This window comes from Vidua macroura, assembly GCF_024509145.1.
Source record: "Vidua macroura isolate BioBank_ID:100142 chromosome W unlocalized genomic scaffold, ASM2450914v1 whyW_random_scaffold_30, whole genome shotgun sequence".
NCBI classification, from domain to species: domain Eukaryota; kingdom Metazoa; phylum Chordata; class Aves; order Passeriformes; family Viduidae; genus Vidua; species Vidua macroura.
This window is the reverse complement of record NW_026530534.1, coordinates 5,376,060-5,388,358: the sequence shown is the minus strand read 5'-3', so window position 1 is coordinate 5,388,358 and position 12,299 is coordinate 5,376,060.

Here is a 12,299-nt window from a genome sequence, read left to right as displayed (position 1 = left end):
TATGCATTCTCCAAAAGCCTATGGCACCTAAGAAAGCTTGTGTTTCCTTCTTGTTGGTTGGTGGGGACATAGCTGTGACCTTGTTGATGACATCCGTAGGAATCTGACGCCGTCCATCTTGCCACTTCACTCCCAGGAACTGGATCTCTCGAGCAGGTCCCTTAACTTTACTCTTCTTGATGGCGAAACCAGCTTCCAGGAGGATTCGGATTATTTTCTTTCCTTTCTCAAACACTTCTGCTGCTGTGTTCCCCCACACAATGACATCATCAATATACTGTAGATGTTCTGGAGCCTCACCCTTTTCTAGTGCAGTCTGGATCAGTCCATGGCAGATGGTAGGACTGTGCTTCCACCCCTGGGGCAGTCAGTTCCAGGTATACTGCACTCCCCTCCATGTGAAGGCAAACTGAGGCCTGCATTCTGCTGCCAGAGGAATGGAGAAAAATGCATTGGCAATATCGATAGTGGCATACCACTTTGCTGCCTTGGACTCAAGCTCATACTGGATCTCTAACATGTCTGGCACAGCAGCACTCTGTGGTGGAGTCACTTCATTCAATGCACGGTAGTCCACTGTCAATCTCCATTCTCCTTCAGATTTACGCACAGGCCAAATGGGGCTGTTGAAGGGTGAGTGGGTTTTGCTGACCACCCCTTGGCTCTCCAGCTCTCAGATCATCTTATGGATGGGAATCACAGCATCTCGAGTTGTTCTGTTCTGTCGGCGATGCACTGTTGAAGTGGCAATTGGTACCCGTTGCTCTTCTCCCTTCAGAAGTCCTACTGTAGTTGGATTCTCAGACAGTCCAGACAAGGTGTTCAGTTGCTGGATGTCCTCTGACACTGCAGCTGCTATCCCAAATGCCCACCTGAGTCCTTTTGGGTCTTTAAAATACCCCCTTCGGAGGTAATCTATGCCCAAAATGCATGGGGCCTCTGGGCCAGTCACAATAGGGTGTTTCTTCTACTCATTTCCAGTCAGACTTATATCAGCTTCCACCAAGGTAAAGTCCTGTGATCCCCCTGTCACGCCAGCAATGAAGACAGATTCTGCCCCCACCCGTCTCGATGGGACTAATGTGCATTGCGCACCAGTATCGACCAAAGCCTTATATTTTTGTGGTTCTGATGTGCCAGGCCAACGAATCCACACAGTCCAGAAAACACGGTTTTCCCTCGCCTCTACCTGGCTAGAGGCAGGGCCCCTCTAAGCCTGTTTATCCTTCTTTCCTTGGGCATATGTCTTAGAGGTTCCTTCAAGGGGATCGGACATGTCATCATCATCATCATACCTGGCAGTTTGGTTATGGGCAACTGGGGCTGCTTTCCTTTTGGTGGAACTTCCTCTCTGAGTCTTGTCTTCCTTCAATTCACGCACCCGTTGTGCCAGAGCAGCAGTAGATTTTCCGTCCCATCTCCTCATGTTTTCTCCGCAATCACGCAGGAAGAACCACAGCTCAGCTCGTGGGGTGTACCTTCTCTCCCCATCTGGGGAATGTCTGCGTTGGATACCAGGGCCTCTAATTTGTACTGCCGAGATTTGGAGAAGGTCCTCTTTAATCTCCTCCCTGAGTTTCTGGTGATTCTCCTCTATCTTGTCTTCTAATTTCTGCAGACGTGTTTCCATTGCTGCGATTCTGGCATGTGTTAGGCCATGTACAGCATCTGCATATGCTTGGAGATTCTTCGCCATATCGAGCACGGTCTTGTGGCTATTCTCAGCTCAGTCAGAGAGAAAGAGAAAAGGGTTTTCTAACCAGGTGAGAGCCTGGGAAGCAGTTGGGAAAGAATGTAAATATTTCTCTAATCTATCTTGTTGTTCACATTGTTTATAGATATGTTCTGCCACTGTGCGTCATTCACTGCACACCAATGGTGTGAGATGTTTTTACTCTAAGACCAAAGAAATTAGTCTTCTCAATGTTCTCTATATATAGAGTGGTACATTTGAAATAAATCAGTTCATTCTCTTTGCCTTCTAATCTGGAGTTCTCTGTTCCCGTCATGCTCAACGGCGTCACGGTCTCATCCTGCTTCATTATTGCTAAAGCAGAAGCGTATTCATGTGGCCCAAGTCGTACAAGTTTTCACCATATCACAGATGTACATGGTACCAAGTCTGGATTCCTAGTTGTTATGTCATCTGAGAAGATAATCTCTGCCACTGCCATTTCTCTCAGGCATTGGATCCCTTGTTCTATAGTCTTCCACTGGGTCTGCTGCATATAAAGATCATCTGCACACAGGTATCTTTGTGCTACACTTTCCAGGATCCGTGCCCAGAGGCTGTGAGGGTTAGCCCCCCTCATCATTCCTTGGTCGATGACAGGATCATGTGACAGGGATCCCAAATGCCTCGCTTCAGTGCCATCCAGAATTGTAGCCTCGCCTGCAGCATCCCAAAGACGGACTAACCAACTAATTATAGACTCATCAGGTCGTCGAGTGTAATCCTTTCTTAGGCCACGGAGGTCCTTTAGGGAAAAGGACTCAATATTGGCCTCTGATCTTGTACCAGTTGCTTTGGCTCCTGATTTTATGTCAGGAGGCATTGAGGGTCCTTCTCCTGCATCATACTCATCATTGTCATCCACTGGTCGATCGGTCTTGTCTGTGCACTTTCCACTTCTCGTGCTAGTAGCAACAGCCATTGGTTGAGGCTTACAGTCTGGTTTAGCTGCTGGCTTCGAGCCTGGGGTATTGGCTGCAGCCTGAGTGACTGGGATAGCTGCTGATTTATCTCCCTGCCCCCCTTCCTCTGTCTGCTGCCCTACAGTATCTAGCAGGGTGTGATAAGCATATGCCAGGGCCCAGCTCACTGCAATGATCTTTTTCTCCTTAGGGTTATCCTGGCACTTCTCTTTCAGGTACTTTGCCACCTCAGCTGGGTTCTGAATTTGTTCACATGGAAAGTCCCAGGATATAGGGTCAGAAAATTCCTTTAGGATTTGGCCCATATCCTCCCATTTCCCACACCACTCAGGATTTCTCATGCCTGGGTCTACTCCTGGGTCAGGGGTCTCATCAGCCCCTCTAGAAATCTCAGCCCTCATTCTAGAGAAACTGCAGACTGTATAGAGAAAGCTTACCAGATTAAATACCAAAAAGATGGTCTCTTTAACATTCAGGGGAAACTGAACATTCTCCAATAGGGATGTAACAGATTCAGAGGAGAAGAAGGAAAGCAAAGGCTGAAAAGCCTCATCCCCTGCTTCTCCTCTAACAAACTGGGTGCACAACCATAACCATGAACCATACATTCCTGGAACAGACTCCAGCACCTTTATAAACCTCCTGCAAGCCATTACATCCAAGCCCAGCCCGATGGATATTCTGGTCAGTGCCCCTCTGCTGCAAAAACTACGTATTAGGGACAATACCAGAGCTATTTCTGTATAAGAAAATAAACCTAGGGACCATAGAGGTATTAAGACCTCAAAAAACCCTAGGGACTAGAAACACATGCAGGCCTCCACCCCAAGAGACATTATGAATTCAAACAACATAGCCAGTAACTGCTCTATACCAACACAGAGTAATTGGAACCAAAATATGATTAGAACAGGGTTTTTTCCACTCTCTCGAGCCACACGTTGGGCACCAATATATTTGTCCTGGTTTCGGGCAAATTTGGGAGAAAATCTCCAGAAGGAGCCCCCAGAAAGCAAACCCCCAAGGCCCCTCCCCCCACCTGGTTCGGGAAGAATTTCCTCAGAGACTAGTGGGAAAAACCTGTTTATTTAACAGGCAAAGCACTCCCCAGCACAAAAAATGAACAACACCAGATGACAAAAACTCTTCCACCACTCTGAAGAGATGACAAATTCAGAAAGTCTCTCCTGGGAGTGGTCGCCCAGTCATCGGTCTCCGGCGCTGGGGATGGCTGCTGCAGGTCACAAAATGCAGGCTCTCGGTGTTTCTTGGTGTTTCCCAGGTCCCAGTTTGGAGCAGGTTTGAATGGTATTCAGGAAAGGGAAAGAAAACAGTCCAGGGAAAAAAATTGGACTGCCTAGCTAAACTAACTAATAAGCAAAAGCAAGGGCAAAAGCAAAAAGCAGGAGTGAGAGCAAAGCAAAAGCAAAGCAACCAAGCAAGCCCTAGCCTCTCTCCGAGACACCGACCGTGGGGGGAGGTGAGGCAGCTGATAACAAGACAAAACAAACCTTCACTTTGCCAGAGCCAGTCCTGAAGGCACAAAACATAGCATCAAGCATAAACAGAACACATGATTGGGGATATAAGCATCATAACGTCACCCTGGGACAGTCATAAACATGGTACCGGTTAAAATTTTTTCTTGAGGATTTCTTTTGAGACTCAGCGCAGAGTTACGGTAAGAGGATTCTAGGAAATGGGACAGAGGAAGAGTAAGATTCAGGGAAAAACCCAGGGTAAACCTCTAAAAGCACAAAGCAACTGTTTACCCAAAATCCAAAGAGACAGCCCATGGGGATGGATGTTAGAGCATTGGGAAGATTGCCCTGAAAGACAGAGGAGATCTAAGGAGAAAATGATTCATTATTGTGTAGAAATATGGGGAAACAGAGAAATTAAAAAATATCTATTCTGGCCTATGTTTGGCACTTTCGAAAAGTGGACTTGTCAAGCCTTACATGATTACGTGCATGATGAGAATGGGCTGGCTAGCGAAGAGAGGGACTATGCCAAGTTATGAGAATATGCTAGTTCGAGGCTATTCCCAGTCAAAACTTATAAAAGTACAAGGAACCAGGGCAAAAAATGGGAGCCTTTAGATAACCTCCTGCCCCCGTATCAGACTCCTCCACCTCAAGCTCAGGCTTCTTTGCCCACACCCATGGATCCCCTTCCCCAATCCGTACAGGCACTGGCACCGCCATTTTCCATACAGCCTTTGGAAGCCCCGCTCTTACAAGGGCAGGTTTCTGCTGTGCAGCGCCCACAGGATCATTCCCAGCCCCCACCTCCACTGCAGCAGGCAGAGAACACAAGGCACACACTTCCCACCCTGGAGACCGGTTCTCCCCCAGCCAGCAGAACACGGCACAAAACACGGAAGGTAAATAATGATGATAATGAGGATAAGGAAGATAGGTATAACCTCTTCCCACTAAGGGAGGTACCAACTGCCTTTGGGATCATTGGGTACGTAAACGTGCTGATTACTACTGGGGACGCAAGAGCCTTCAAGAAGGAAATGGGAAAACTGATGGACGATCCATTGGGGGTCTCAGAGAGGCTGGATGAGTTATTGGGAAATAGTATATATTCATACGACGATATTAGTGCTATACTGAAGTCGTTGTTCAACACCGAGGAACGGGACATAAGACAAGCCACGATACGGGATTGGGAGCATAGGAACCCTCAGGGAGTGAGGGGCAACCAGAAGTGGCCCAATCAGAGACCATCGTAGAACACACAGACAGAGGAAGGCAGACATAAGATGATAGAATTGAGAAACATGGTAATACAAGGTATCCGAGGGGCAGTACCAAAGGGGCAGAATATTAGTAAGGCACTAGGGGAATGCCAGGGGAAGGATGAAACGCGCACCGAATGGTTAGAGAGGCTGAGAAAAAGCCTCCAAATGTATTCAGGGACGGATCCCAACTCCCCCGTGGGGGGAATTTTATTAAAAACCCAATTCACTGCGAAATCATGGGAGGACATACGGAGAAAGCTAGAGAAAATAGAAAATTGGCAAGAGAAAAATTTACAAGAACTGCTCAGAGAAGCGCAGAGGGTTTATATGAGAAGGGATGATGAAAAACAGAAAGCGCAAGCAAAGGTGCTGGTGGCCACGGTGAGGGAAGCTCAGAAACAGGAGCAGGCACCAAACCCTGAAAAACCAACACAGGTACATCGACCTCAGGGGAAATGGAACCCCTCTCAGAAAAAGAACCCAAACAAGCAGATAAATGGCCCTGAGTGCTTTTACTGCAAACAAAAAGGACACTTTACGAGGGAATGCAAAAAGAGAATGAAAGATGAAAAGATCTTCCAGGAGAATCAGAGGTGTCAGGGGCTTTTTAATGTGGAGTCCAGAACATCCAGACACCCCTTGATAAAATTAAAAATAGGACCCCAAAAGCAAGAACTGACATTCCTGGTCGACTTGGGGGCTGAGCGGAGTACTGTTCAGCGATTACCACCTGGGTGCACTAAAAGTAAGGATTCTATGGTGGTCGTCGGGGCAAAGGGGGAACCCTTCAAGGTACCAGTTCTAAAAAATGTAGAGATAGAATCAGAAAATAGGTTTTGCTTAGGGAATATGCTGCTAGTTGAAGAAGCAGATTATAATCTACTAGGAAGGGATTTGATGGTAGCTCTGGGAATAAGCTTGATCGCGCAGGATTCCCAGCTTATGCTAAGTCTATATAAACTAACCACCAAAGACGAGGGCAAGATAAATCCTAAAGTCTGGCGTACTCAAGAGGAGGCTGGAAGGCTAGAAATTGAGCCGATCAACATTGAAATTGAGAGACCGGAGGATCCTATTAGGATTAAGCAGTACCCCATTCCTATGGAAGGTAGGAAAGGATTAAAACCTGTAATTGAGGATGTAATAAGAAAAGGCACGCTGGAGCCTTGCATGTTGAGGCATAACACTCCCATCTTAGCAGTACGGAAAATGGATGGTAGTTACAGGTTAGTGCAAGATTTGAGAGCGGTAAACCGAAGGACCAAAACTCTATTTCCTATGGTCTCAAATCCTTACACATCACTGAATAACATCTCTCCCGAGGACACCTGGTATAGCATAATAGACTTAAAAGATGCCTTCTGGACTTGCCCATTAGCCAAAGAAAGTCGAGATTACTTTGCATTTCAATGGGAGGTCCCAGAGACAAATAGAAAACAGCAACTCAGGTGGATGTCTCTGCCTCAGGGGTTTGTAGATTCACCGAACTTATTCGGTCAAGCTCTTGAACAATTATTAAGTGAATTTGTGCCAGTGGAAGGGACCAAACTACTGCAATATGTGGATGACCTATTGGTGGCTGGTCCTAAAGAGGAAGATGGAAGAGCAAGTACCATAGCATTGTTGAATTTCTTAGGAGACAAGGGATTAAAGGTTTCAAAATCTAAGTTACAGTTTACTGAGCCTGAGGTTAAATATCTGGGACATTGGTTAACAAAAGGTAAGAAGAAATTAGATCCTGACAGAGTAGCAGGGATTATTACCTTACCCCCTCCGTAAACAAAAAGGGAGGTCAGGCAGCTGCTGGGGCTTCTAGGTTACTGCAAGCAATGGATTGAGGGATACAGTGAGAAGGTAAAGTTTCTTTATGAAAAGCCCTATGAGCAGTCTGTCTATGCACGGTGCTGAGAGCACTGTGACATGGAAAGGAGAGTGTCACACCGGCAGATTTTCTCCAGGCGGTTGCCATGTGTGACAGGGAAGCACAGGAGGTGGCAACTGTGTTTCCTGGGGGGGTCTATGGTGCAAGAGAGACTTCTCTCTCCCTAGATAGACTGAGTATTGATTATCTGAAGGGTGGCAATTTGATCAGGAATCCCGGGTGATGTTTCATGGTGGGTGTTTTGGAATTTGGGAGGAGGAGGGGTTGTTTTAAAAGGTCTTCATCCTGGATTTAGTCTGTGTGTCTTGTGTAGTAGTAGTTTAATAATTTTTTTTTCCTTTGTTATTAAGCTTGGGCCTGCTCTGCTCTGTTCCTGATACCATCTCACAGCATTTATTTGGGAAGGTGTATTTTCATGGGGGCGCTGGCATTGCGCCAGTGTGAAACCATGACAGCCAGAAAGCCCTCCCTGTCCAGAGCCTAGATAAGGCCATGACCCTTCCTGTTCGGGCTCTCTTTTCCCCTCCATCTCATGGATTAAATAAGCTTGGAGAACCACATCGGGAATTGGAGCCTCTTTTGTACCTGTGCCCATCTCCTGATGTGCCTTCCCTCAAGGCCCCGTATATCTGGGCTGGCCTGGTGATTCGGGGGGCTGAGAGGGTAGGCTCGTAAGTTGGCCCCCACCGTGGGTTTGCTAAAAGCCCACACAGGAGCTGGAGCCCTTATTTTAGGGGTCTCAAAAGCTCTTTGGGAAAGTCAACTACCCTGTTCATAATCAGCTGCTTTTGAGTGGCTCTGAGTGACAGGGATAGGTCAGGACCCCGCCTGAGCGCCCCAGGCAAGCCGGCTGGAGCTGGGACCCCAGACCCTTCCACGCACGACCCCACGGTTCCACAGGATTGTTAAGAACCCCTTTGTTTCGCGTTTCCCGGGTACGCGCCTAGCTGGGAGAGGGTTACCATAGTGACCGTAGGACGCTGCGAGAACGGGTACGCTAGGACCCGACACACGCAGCCTGGAACGGGCGGGCTTGTATAAAAAGCCCGCGTTCCCGGGGTGGGGAAGCCACGGGAGGGGTATCTAACCCTGGGAGGGCGGCGGGGAAACCCCCGTGCCCCAGGGGAGCTGAGAAAAAGAGAAGGAGCCGCCCCGGCGGCGCGGCAGCCCCCCCCCGTCCCCATCCCCCCCCCGCCATTTCCCGTGCTTTACGAGCGGGGAATTCAAAATTCGTGCTGTGCGAAGTCTCTGGTGGTGGATAAGTGCACCGATACGAGACAAAAAATAGGTGCAGAATTATCGGTGGACCAAAAGAGCACACTAAAACACCTTAACAATATTTTAACCAATGTTACATTCCCAAATAAGCTTCTACTGCGTTTTGTATGCTGGCTAACAAAGGAAATACCAAATTTTACTGTGCAAGAAATGAATTCACTCTCATTTTGGGACCAAATTAGACAGATATTAACTTTAAAAGTCGAAAATGGTGAACATAAAGTTTCTCTATTTATTCCAACATTTTTACAAGCTCAAAAAGAGATTTTAGAAGCAGAAAAAAGCATACAGACACAGAATAACAGTCCGACTGTGATAAATTGAGGCGAATAATTTGATTCGGCCTTTTTAAGGTCAATTAGAATTTTATTAATTACAGCAAGCAGTAGCAAGCAAAACAGCGCTGGGTGGGTAAGGGTCTCCAAGCCGCCCCTCCTGCAGTGTCCCACACTGCAGTGCCCCACACCCCACTCCCCTTATTCAGTCTCTTTTATAGTTTCTTGGAGGTTTCTTCATTCGCGTCTCTTGTGATAGCGGTGGGCGTAGCTTGAGCATCCCTCTGTGTCGTGTCTGCATTGTGTCGAGGCAGGTGATCGTTGGTTTCACAATCGGTTCCGGACAGTGATGGGCGTACCCGGAGCACTCCCACGCTGTCCACTCCAGCGGCCGCCGCCTGGTGGTCGCTGATTTCACAATCAGCTCCAGCCATCCCCCAACATCCTTAGCCTGTGTCTGCAAAAAAAAGCTAAGAAAAGCTCCCTATATGATGATTAATCATACTTGTGGTCTTGCGTTTTGCAATATGTCTATAGCCTTGCAGTTTGTAGCAGTTGCTTCCTTATTGTCCTTTTTTTTTTTTTTTTTAGTAAATCCCACAAGTTGCTGTTTCCCAACTTCACAGATGCTTCCCCTATCTCTTAACAAGCAAGCTGCTCCCTTATACTTTAATTTTATATTTCCCCCTTTAATATTCTAATTCTTTTGATGAACAAACAAGTTACCACAGTTTATCACACGACCAACCCTTTTTCTCATCCGGAAGTACCCCCGCGATACTTTAGCCCTGGTATCGCTTTACCCACCTCCTATCCCCCTATAACACCTGTTTCCTCTCAAGAATATAGTCCGGACTTCTCCAAAAGTGAAAGGTTCTCTTCCCAGAGCCCTGGTGATGTGGCAGGGTTTCAGAGACACACGTGGCAGCATAATGGTGGCAGCCATGTGCATTTGCCTCCTCCCCACAGTCCCTTCCTCGCCCCAACACCCCATACCTCCCCCAACCCTTCCCAACCTCCGGCAGCACCGCCCCACCCTCCTTATCAGCGCCTCCCTCCGAGTTGTCACGGGAACGGGGGAGGGGCCGGCCCCTCCACAGCTCCCAGCCCGGATGGAGGGGGGGAGGCAGGGAAGCACAGCCCAGAGCACCGGCGGGGCGGGGGTTTCCCCCGCGGCACCGGCAGCCCGGGAGAGGGGGGGCGACCTGCTTCTCACCGGGACCCAAGGGGTGTGGGGGGGGAAACCCCTGCCTCTATGGACATTGGCAAAGCAGCAGAAATTCCTGCAATTCAGGGAAATGATGATGAATTCATACCATCTGTAGCAACTGCTGTATACCTAGGTAGGAGAAACGGTACCAGAGCTTATCAACCACTACCATATAGGGACAAAACAGAGATTTGCAAAATACAGAGAGAATTTGGGAGATCAAGCGAGATTTTCAAAGGCATGATGAGGGCAACCTTTAATTCAAAGGAGATGGTACCGAAGGATATTACAGATATTTTTAAATGTTTACTAAGCCCTTCTGAATATGAGATGTGGGAAAACAGATGGAAGTTGGCTCTAACAGCAGTTTTAAAGGAGATACTGAAACAGAGATTTTTAGAGTTAGGTTAACAAGATGAATTAAGCATTTATAATTTAGCTTGTAGAGTTATGTGTTGAATTTTAACCTTTTACTTAAGAAACCTCTGCCTGGTACAAAGGGCATAGGAAAATGCAAATTTCTGGAGCTTCTTGCATAAAGAATAATACCAGAAGAGGCAAAGAACCCAGATAAAGAAGCTCCTCTGTCTCCAAACCTATCAAGACTGACAGACCTACTCAGATAAGCACCAAAGGACCAAAAGCGCACGCGCAGAGAGGAAAAGTTCAAAAGTTCAGCCATGAAGAAGACCACAATCTTCAGCCTCAGGACCACCGAGAGACCCCCATGCGACCACCACAGCAAACCATGCGTGCCCAGAAGGGCGTGGACTTATTTAGCATGAGAGGCGAGGACAGGCGGGGCCAGGGGTTGAATATGCATGAAAAAGTTGTGCAATGTATTGCATATGGAACATCTTTGAGAATAAAGGTGTGGGTCAGACTGAAGCTCGGGGCACAAGTTTTGGAGAGCTATCTCACTTGTGCCGGGCGCTGACATACATACCCACTTCATAACTACCCCAAGTTATGGAGTCTATTTATTTATTCCATGTATTGCTTTAGTTGGCGACCACGAAGGGACTTCTCTGCTCACCCGCGGGTCCGGTTGGGAGCAGACACCCTCAGGCGCCGCGGGGCTTTTCCCCGGAGGGACTCTGTGCCTCGGCTGTACACTGCGGGGAGCAGACCACAGCCCGTCGACAAGCGGATGAAAGCGGTATGTATTAATTTCTTTTCTTAAGGTTGGCACTGATAAGTCGCAAAAAGACGTTTTTGCGCGCAGGTTTGCCCAGGGGCTTGCAAGCAGACCGCCACCGGAGGAGAGGCCGGCGGCGGGAGGACCTCCCCAGCTGATAGCGCGGCTCGGGGAGGGAGAAATCGCGATTTCAGTGTGTGGTGTGTGTCCCGATTGCAGTGTGGTGTGTCCAGATTGCGGTGTGGTGTGTCTGTTACGTCCGGACGTGCGTGCTTGTGTGTGTGTGTGTGTATGTGTGAGTGAAACGGTGGAGCGCGGTGCGGCGTTGCTAAGATACAGAGACGCGGCGCGGCGGTGCTAGAGAGCGCATGCGCTGGACAGCTCTCAGCCACACTACCTGATAGAGCGGGTAGTGCGCACTCTACCTGATAGAGCGGGTGGTGCGCATGCGTGGCACGGGCTGTCCCTGGCGAGCGGGGAGCGCAGCGCAGGGCTTAAGTCGGGGCTTGCAAAGGTGCTTTAGGCGCAGCCTAGCTGATAGCGCAGCGGGCGCGCGGGCACAAGCCGCGGTTTGGGGAGCTGCTTTGAATGCCGCTAGCTGATAGCGCAGCTAGTGGGAGTGTGGTACAAGTTAGGAGTTATAAGCACCGCTTACAAGCACCGCTAGTTGGTAAAGAGCTTGCAAAAGTAGCCAGCGAGCCCGTCTGGGCTAAGAGTTAACTGTTTGTTATACAATAGCACTGCCCTTTAGTGTTAAAAGCTGTCACTGGGAGATCCTTTGCATTACAGGGTGAATAAAGGGGGGATGAATGTGTGTGAATGAGAGGCGGGCTGGTTACCTCAGACCTGCTAAGCGAGAGCGGTAGTCTCCCATGCTGCGTTTCCGTCTTTTTCACGAGAAAAGCGGCCAGTAAAGAGACGAAGCGAGTGATAATTAATTAGAAAAAAAAATTAATTAAAAGGTAAAAAGAGAGTTTTCTTGGCATAATCTATTGGGGAAAAATAAAAGGTAAAATGTGTAAGAGAGGCCCCTAAAAATTCTGCTGGATTGAGGGATTAATATTCCAAGAGCATCCAGGGTTGATTCAAACCTGCTGGATTGAGGGATT